Genomic DNA, 10,492 nt, shown 5'->3' with positions numbered 1-10,492 from the left:
CTAGTTTTTTTTTTTTTTTTTTTGGTGGGGGGATCACCTGAAGATTAGCCCCCCAGTTTATTTCACTTTATTATTAACCATCCTAATGCCAACCTTACTTAACCTAACCAAACTTAACCTAACCAAACAAACATTAACCTCATCTAAACTAAACTAACTTAATCAAACCTAATATATAATAACCTAACCTAACCTTACACCCCAAGTCACACTAGGGGTGTTTAATCAACAGGTGAAATAAACTAGGGAGGAGACAGGCGCTAATCTTGAGGTAATCTTTTTTTTTCTTGTCAATTGAGTTTATATTCCTAGCATTCTAACAACAACAACAACAACTACTACTACTACTACTACTACAACAACTCCTACTATAACAACTCCTCCTACTACTACTACTACTACTACTACTTGACCTGTTTCATAATAATTTTAAGACTCATTGTATTGATCGCTCGCCCACAATACTGACAACACCTGTAATACCTGTTGAGTTGTTGTTATTGTTGTTGTTTTAAAACTCGTCAGGTTCAATACTTCACCACAAGAAACATAAAACACCGTAATTAAACCACCCCCTTGTGTCCTGTTGTCCCCGGAGTTGAAGTAAAGGGAGACTTTATTCTTTAAAGGGTCAAACAGGTGCTGGTGGTGGAGTGGTGAATGTGCTAATTGGCGTCCGGTTATTTACAGGTTCGAGCCCTCTTCTTGCAGGTGAGTTATACAGGTATGCTTTAACAGACTCTGGCTAAGGCGGGAGGGGAGGGGGGGGGTAAATAATCACCATTGAAGGTAATTTACAACGAAATTTTGACCAGGAGGATATCCGTCCCAAGGTAAAGGATTATTACACGATTTAACTGCTTCGTTTTACAATGTTGCAACGTCGTTTACATTATTTCAACCTTATTTACTTTATTACAACCTCGATTACAACATTACTAGATCATTTACACTATTACAGCTTCGTTTGCAATATTAGTAGGTCGTTTACAATATCACAACCTCGTTTATAATATTACAAGCTCATTTACCGTAATACTCATTTACAAAGTTTTCGGCCACGTTTACAATGCCATTGCCTCATTTACAGTATGTCACTGCCTCCGTTACAACACTCCTGCTCCATTTACAATATCACTGCCTCACTCTCATCATTATTGGGATATTTACGATGACTATATAAGTGTACAGTATTACCTCCTCTTCCCCCTCTCCTGTTAATTAGATACCCACGATAATGACCTTTCAGAAACTCGACAATCATATTTTACTATATTTTAAGTTACCTAAAGATGTTATACGTTGTTAATAGAATACTAAATTTAGCTACCTGAAAATACCATACTTAAAACAACAGAAAAGTAGTAGTAGTAGTAGTAGTAGTAGTAGTAGTAGTTGCTTGAACATGATATACCCAACCAAAATCAAACTGAATGAGGTTGTATTGAACTTGCCTGGAAAAAAACAACAACTATATTCTAAACCTAGTATGAACGTCTAAGTGTCCACATCAAGGCAGATAAACATGAGGCTCACCCATACTGTAAAAAATAAAAGGATTATATATGTAAATTAGAATTAATGTTGTAATAAAATAAATATATATATATCTGTATTTATCTGTTTAATTTACAATAATATTACCTCGTTTACAATATCCTTTTCTTATTTACAATTTTGCCCCATTTGTTATAAAGTTATTTACCAATTTGTAATATTTTCATCTCATTTACAATAACTTTCCAATATTTCAGTCTCATTTACAGTATTTTTTGCCCCATTTGCTATAAGATTTCTTTATAATTTACAATGTTATTTCTTCATTTACAATAATACTGTTATGAGTAATTCGGTCATGGTAGTGAAGATGTAGAAAGCAGATAGACATACAAACAAACACACACACACACACACACACACACACACACACACACACACACACACACACACACATATTAACAGACACACGAATAGGCTGACGACACATAAGAACAGACTGACAGACACAAAAAAGTATAACAGACAAAGACAGACTGATAAAACACACACACTAAGACTGACAAACAAACACAAGACAAACAAACAAACAAACACAAACAGGCATACACAAGACAAACAAACACCTAAATGATTACCTTCATATTACTGTGGACGATAAAATGATGAAAAAAAACACAAAAAAAAACACTGGAATGTTTACTCAACCTAGTGTGTGTCATCTAAACATTCCATTAACATCCTCACCCTGTTATTGACATTCCCAGGTGTCGAAATAAATGTTGTTGTGGTAAATTTTTTTTTTTTACCTGTTTCGTTTGGACAGGTAATGTTATCATTTGCTGGGTCGACACATTCCCACCTGTGATCTCTCTTGTTTCAAAGCTGGAAAACATTGCTTGACTTTCCTTTTTGTCCCTTCCCTTACCTCTCTAACCCACCCCCCTACCTCCCTCACTTGCTAACCCCCTCCCTCCCTTTCTCTCAGCCCCCCTCCCTCCCTCCCTCACTAGCCCCTTCCATCCCTCCCTCCATCCCTCCCTCCCTAACTAGCCCTTCCCTCCCTCCCTCCCTCCCTTACTAACCCCTTCCCTCCCCCCACCTCCCCCCCCAGTACTAATAGGATCCACTCCTCAATAACCTCTGTCCTTATAGGGTCGGAGTTAATTGTTAGTCCTGGAACCCATTAGGATTGGAACCCATTACTACTGGTACCCATTAGTACTGGAACCCAATAGTACTGGAACCCATTACGACTGGAACCCATTAGTACTGGAACCCATTACGACTGGAACCCATTACGACTGGAACCCATTAAAACTGGAACCCATTATGACTGGAACCCATTAGTACTGGAACCCATTTGTACTGGAACTCATTAAAACTGGAAACCATTAGTACTGGAACCCATTAGTACAAGAACCCATTAGTAATGGAACCCTTGAGAACTAAGACACATTAGAACTAGGATCCATAAGCATTAAAACCCATTAGTATTAAGACACATTAATATTAGGACCCATTAAAACCAGGAACAATTTTGCACCAGAACCCATTAGCCCAAAACCCATTGTCACCAAAACCCATTAGTACCGTAACCCATTAGCACCAAAAGAGATTAGTATTAGATCCCATTAACACCAAGCACCATTCATCACCATAAATCCCATTAATCACCACACCATTATCACCATAAACCCATTAACACCAAGACCCATTAACACCAAGACCCATCAACACCATAACCAATTATCACCATAAACCCATTACCACCATAACCCCATCACCACCATAACCCATTATCACCATAACCCATTACCACCATAACCCATTATCACCATAACCCATTACCACCATAACCCATTATCACCATAAACCCATTACCACCATAACCCCATCACCACCATAACCCATTACCACCATAACCCCATCACCACCATAACCCATTATCACCATAAACCCATTACCACCATAACCCATTATCACCATAAACCCATTACCACCATAACCCCATCACCACCATAACCCATTATCACCATAACCCATTACCACCATAACCCATTATCACCATGACACCACAATGAACAGTCACCAATCTTAACACAATCAGCAGGATGTGACGCATTCCTGATATCATGTGAACTGAACCTTGACTTTTTGACTCGACAATAACAATGACAGAGACGAAAGAACTTCTGAGTATCTGCAGAGAAAGTCAACGGTCAATCCAGTGTCAACAAGGGGTTCTAGGAAATGTATTATGAATAGAAAAGGCAATTACATGTCATTTGATGTCGTTTGTTGCTTTGATGTACTGTTATTATTGTTGTTATTGTTATTGTGATTATTATTAAATAGTGTGATAAACGGTACACGTAAACCTTTGACTTCACAACTTTTCATTCACATCAACATTTACCCAATCAAAATTGCTCTTGAGTTAGATATTGATATATGATTGGCCAACATTACTACTACTACCAAGTTTTATAAGAACCTACATAACTGGTCCACTTAAGATACGATAAAAGATGACTTGACAAAGATCCTTAGATAAAAATTTCCTCGTATCTGAAGACTTTACAAGGCGTTTAATTGGACACCACTTGAGGTAAAGCAAAAAAAATACAATTAAAAATATAAATGGCGTAACTATATGGATAAAAGAACATAAAAGTCAGCGTAAGAATCTTGAGGAATTTATTCTTTTGTCCTTGATGTTGACTCAGGTATAAAAATCATGTGTAAAACGAAAGTCGAATAAAATTTTCTTTTCACGACACAAATCTATTTTTTTTTTTTGAGGTCTTCAAATTCCATTACCGGGATGTTTCATGTGGAAAAATGATTCAGTTATACACGAGGGTCTGTATACCTGACGTGGTCCTCGGTCTGGATCAAATGTCTTCTTTAATAGAATTCTTTTTTGGTTTTCAATTCCTTAATAATTTTGCCCGCGTGACTAAGTTTCTTGTTGTGAAAGATGATTAGTTGTGAGAAATATTAATTGAAATCTATATTGGAAGACTTGTTGACAACCACATGCACATATAATAATAATAATAATAATAATAATAATAATAATAATAATAATAATAATAATAATAATAATAATAATAATAATAATAATAATAATAATAATAATAATAATAAAAATAATAGTAATAATAATAATAATAATAATAATAATAATAAAAATAAAAATAAAAATAAAAATAAAAATAAAAATAATAATAATAATAATAATAATAATAATAATAATAATAATAATAGCCCATAGTTTACCATAAGAGGTGCGGTGGCCGAGTAGATACAGTATTCGCTACTATGCTGAGGGTGGCTGGTTCGATCCTCGGGGGGGACTCCCAATCCACTCAGCTCACTATACAGTTAGAAACCTTAAAACAGTGACGTGCAGTGTCGGTCACGCTGCCTCCCTCTGTACCACGTGGGTCCCTAACTTTCATTTATTAATCCTAGACAAGACCCACTACGACTGGGACCCATTAAGTCTGGGGCCCATTAATATTGAGGCCCATTGACACTGGGGCCCATTAAAACTGGGACCCACTAAGTCTGGGGCCCATTTATATTGAGGTTCATTGAGACTGGGGCCCATTAAATCCGGGGTTCATTGAGACTGGGGCCCATTAAATCCGGGGTTCATTGAGACTGGGGCCCATTAAATCCGGGGTTCATTAAGACTGGGGCCTATTTTAAATCTGGATCAGGTTGTTAGTAAAAAAAAAAGATGTACAAGGCTTCATTATCCTTCCTCCAGGTGAGTAATAGGATGCAGAAGACTTCAATTATTTCCTCACAGGTTAATGATGTTGAAGCTGCAAGGAGAATTATTAATGGCAATTCACCTGAAATATCTCTCCATCATTATACCTGTGGAAAAAAATTATCATATATATATATATATTTTTTTTTTTCCAGTGGATGAATAAACCGGCGATCGTATGTCAAGAAATCCGGAGGTAGTTAATGGAGCCAATTACCTGTTGACTAGGGGCCTCATTTACGGAGATTCTTAAGTCGTTTACGCTTTCGCTGGTCGTCCCGATTAGTATCTGTGGTCGTCTCGCTTAGTGTCTGTGGTCGTCTCGCTTAGTGTCATGTGGTCGTCTCGCTTAGTGTCATGTGGTCGTCTCGCTTAGTGTCATGTGGTCGTCTCGCTTAGTGTCATGTGGTCGTCTCGCTTAGTGTCTGTGGTCGTCTCGCTTAGTGTCATGTGGTCGTCTCGCTTAGTGTCATGTGGTCGTCTCGCTTAGTGTCTGTGGTCGTCTCGCTTAGTGTCTTCCTCCACAAACCAGATCTGATCTGCTTTATTCGATCTTCTTCTTCTTCTTCTTCTTCTTCTTCTTCTCCACCTGGGTAATTCCTCTACTGCTATCAACCATCCTCCTTCTAGCCTTCAATTCCATCTTCTCCCGCTCTTCCTCCACCCTGGTCTTCCTCCTTCTCCTTCTCCTCCTCCTCCTCCTCCTCCTCCATTAGTTGTCTATGTTTTACTAACCTCATCACTATGCTTCTAAACATCTTCCTTTTCATCACTTTCCCTTTCAACTCCGTCATTCGCCTTTCTTCTTCACTCTCAAGTATTACAGTGTTGGTTTACTCACACACACACAGTAAAGGTGATGTCGCTTTGTGTAGGGAGGCGAAAATTAATAAAAGAAAAGCTGAATCCTAATAACACACTCCTTATCAAACGCTTCACTAAAGTCGGAAATATTTTAGCTCGTTTATCTGTAACGTGACGATAAATCTTACAACACACGAGGAAACCAAGAGAAAATATATTTACTAAAGAATAAGAATAGTTATTTTTTTTGTTCTAACTATTGTCAAGTTAAGGCGCTGTATTTTAATGTCTTTTACTCGGAAATTATATCTTGAACTTTAACATAAATCAATTGTTTAAGGTGTATTAATACATCATTGGATAAGAAGAAAATTCACATTATGAATCTTTGATGTTCAGAATCCAGATCAAAATAACACAGGATCAGTAAACCAATTACCTGTTCAACACGGTATAGTGGAGGGATGAACTGTACTACAAGAGGGTAATTTTAGGACGAGTAATTGGCTGTGCAAGACAATTTTAGACCAATTAATAACAGATTGATAGCGCAAAGAGGAGTTGATTGGTCCGCATAGCTCAGTAATGTGTGTGTGTGTGGGGATATGGAGGGGAGGGGGTAGGTGAAGGAGGACTTACCTGATGAAGAAGAAACTCAGGTGTATTACAGACGGCCATCAGAGACGTCTCAGGTGTATACAAGAAAGTTAATTTGAAAATATCCTTCTGGTTATCGGCAGTCTGTCAACATCTCAAGAACGTCACACCACCACCACCACCACCACACTCCCCCTACATCCTTTTACTGCTAATTTTAAACCCGGTAGTATGTGGAACCCTTAAGACGAAGGCCTATTACGATTGAAACGTAAATGAAGAATCATTTTCAGGTGTATTAAGTAAATTTTCAGTAACTATATCCTCTTCGTGAATAAGTATATCAACTTCGCGAACTAGATAATTTTCGCGAACTACATGAGCCATTTCGCGAATTATATTATGATCTTCACAAACCCCTGTAGTCATCGTACTGTTCATCTATATGATTTGATTTGATTTTGTTTTTTTCTCTCTTCCAAACTACTGTATCTCTCGTTCTCCTAGCCCTCTCCTCTCTTCTCGTTCTACTTTTCCTCTCTCCTCTCCTCTCCTCTCTCCCGAGTTCTCCGTCTCTCAAATCCCACCGAGATTACTTTCACAAATTAAAAAAACAGACGTCGTGATAGACTTTAATCCCTGTGAGGTAGTCAACAATATACCGACGCATCAGAATCACAAAGACTGAAGCGTCAATATTCTGTCCTCAGTTACAGTATAAAAACTTGGTTGCAACTTTGGAGGTAAGTTGATATCAAGGTGTGATTTACCTATGATAATTAGAATCGTTCTTCTTGTTTTTAATTAAGGAGGAGAATTGATCAGGAGGTACATGCAATCACCCTTCACTTGTGCGTTTACAGGGGCTCCTCGTCAGATTTTGTGCAGTCTGGCAACCCTTTGTTTGTTTACATTAGACGGAAGGAAGGAAACTCGCTAAAGTAAACATACAATGACTTCAAAGTAAAACTATATTAAAACAAATATCTCACTGTAATGTTTGGTGCAATGTTTATATGACGAGCCCCTGTAAACGCAGAGGTTAGGTTAGATTAGGTTAGGTTAGGTTAGGTTAGGTTAGGTTAGGTTAGGTTAGGTTAGGTTAGGTTAAGAGAGAGAGAGTTAGAAATATCTTTATATATTTTGTTACTCCTTCACTTACTCTTCCCACTACCGGTTCAGTTACTCTTATCGTTGTTAATGTTATCTTGTACTTGTTTCAATTGAGTACATGAAACTCAGTTGTATTTTTGGTTGTGGTTTGTTAATTCTGGTTGTATTTTGGTTGTATTACGTTACTGGTCGTTGTATCATGCTATTATTGGTTGTATTTTGGTTGTATTATGTCACTGCTGGTTGTATTATGTCACTGCTGATTGTATTATGTCACTGTTCGTTGTAACTTAACAGTGAATTATAGAACTAAAGGTGATGAAGGGAAGACCTGATGAAGGGGGATGTACTGAAGGGCGTAGTAACAGTGTTGGGGAGGGCGGAGGAGAAGGACTCAGACTAATAGGACAGCAGAGGGGTGGAGTGAGGATGTATAAAGAGAGAGAGAGAGAGAGAGAGAGATTAGATAGATAGATAGATAGTTAGATAGATAGATCGATAGATAGATATCATACACACTTGTACAAACAAATATGTACTCAAACACTAAACACAGACAAAAACAAACAAACAAACAAACTAAAATCAACAAACCTGTCAAACTTTGTACGTGAAAAGGGAATTGAAAGGCTTCCCAACAGCCCATCATGGGGAAAAAAAGAAAAAAAAAGGAAAATTGACATCCACTCACTTCACTACGACACTGTCAGCTCCCCCCTGCCCTGCCTACCTCGTGCATCTTTAAAATTGTTTCTTTTTTTAGACGAGATGAAGAAATAAACGTCTTTTCTAGGGGCCCATAGTGGTGACTTGTTGCGAGGAAGATTAGTTTAGTCTCTCTCTCTCTCTCTCTCTCTCTCTCTCTCTCTCTCTCTCTCTCTCTCTCTTTACACTACAACAAGAATCAGATGATCACACTATACATACAGAGTGCAGATGTATAGATAAGGTATATACACAATGCAGGTATATAAAACGATATTGACCTGTGATGTAATGGTTAGCACCATGCCAGGCAGTAGGTAGTAAGCAGCTACCAAACAGGGAGGTACTACCGCCTGGGAAGATATTGGCAGCATAATGTGTTGTCCAATGGTAGACCCTGCTGCCATGTGGCATCACGAAAATTGTGACCAAGTCCCAGGTTGCTGATCTGATTTCTGCCTCATTTACATACAATTGCAGGATCTCAATTGTTTCTCTTACACTGACAACACAACATAAATAATATATATCGTTTTTCACTCTTGATTTATTTTTTCGTTTTTGTATTTATTTATGGTTATTATTATTATTATTATTTTTTTTTTGTATTAATTTGCTATTAATTTTATTAATTATTGTAATAATGATAATAATGGATATTATTATTATTATAATTATTGTTATTATTATTATTATTATTATTATTATTATTATTATTATTATTATTATTATTATTATTATTATTATTATTATTATTATTATTATTATTATTATTATTATTATTTATTATTATATTCCAGGCCCTGATGTGGGTCAGTGACCTGTGCCCGGGTGGGCTATTCCCCGTAAAAAAAAAAATAACCCTCGCCTCGCAAGGGAACGGACCCGATTTCGAACCTCGGACCGGGTGAAACAGTGAGCAAGTTTCTTTACGCCATTTGCCTCTGTCTACCCAGCAGTAATTGGGAACCTGGATGTTAATCGATTTGCTGATCGTGTTCCAGGTAATGGTTAGCTTGTGCAGTTGGCGAGTTGTTCGGTCTTCTCGGACTATTCTTTGACACTGGATCAGTTAGCTCGTTAACTTAGGGTGTGGTTGTTGTGTTGGCGACAGCTTCTACACCTTAGATAAATTCACGCCTAGGTGGCCTTTGGGCAGACCATCCTCGTTACGCGAGAGACAGCCATTATATATAAACACAGTATGTACACAATATAGATATACAGATATGGTACTATACCTGTACATAGGCACTACAGGTATCCTAATAATGGTAAACAGTAAAGTAATTCGTCCAAGGAGAGCCAACACACCCATCAGTTAGGTTTATTTAAAGCAAACATGACGCAAAGAGCCAGTGAGTGAGCTGGAACCGTGTCACTGGGAGTTGATTTTCTCCTAATATTTGAGTTCCGTGCAAATTAGTTCCGGGTTCGAGGTGGGTGTGTTGATGCGATTGAAAATGGTATATATACAGTGAGGGTGAGTGTCTGTCTGTCTAATTTATTTAATCATCACTTTATTCACCTCTCTCTCTCTCTCTCTCTCTCTCTCTCTCTCTCTCTCTCTCACCACGGGAAACCCTTTGTCATAAAATAGAGAAAAAATTACATATTTAAGAATACACAAAAGTTGGATCACTTTAAGATTAGGTTCCCCAGCTTATAGTTCACCTGTTGATTAAACACCCTAACGCTACCTGGAAGTTGTTACGATGTTTTAACTGCGCTTCAATAAATCTTAATATACCTGGGGGTTAGGTTAGGTTTATGTTAGGTTTGGTTAAGTTAGGTTAGGTTTATATTAGATTTGGTTGGGTTAGGCTAAAGTTTTATTTAATTATGTAAACAATACCGAATCGATTTAATTCAGTATTAAAACCAATTGAGGTTTAGTGAGTTAAAAAAAAAAAATTGAGAATTAATTAAGTAAACAAAGTAGTACTAAACCCCTAAAACACGAGACAGTTCTGGTTTAATAAGTTTGGG

The sequence above is a fragment of the Homarus americanus genome, unplaced genomic scaffold (genome assembly GCF_018991925.1).
Source record: "Homarus americanus isolate GMGI-L3 unplaced genomic scaffold, GMGI_Hamer_2.0 scaffold2558, whole genome shotgun sequence".
NCBI lineage: Eukaryota > Metazoa > Arthropoda > Malacostraca > Decapoda > Nephropidae > Homarus > Homarus americanus.
The sequence above is the reverse complement of the archived record's forward strand: the minus strand, read 5'-3'. Positions refer to the sequence as shown.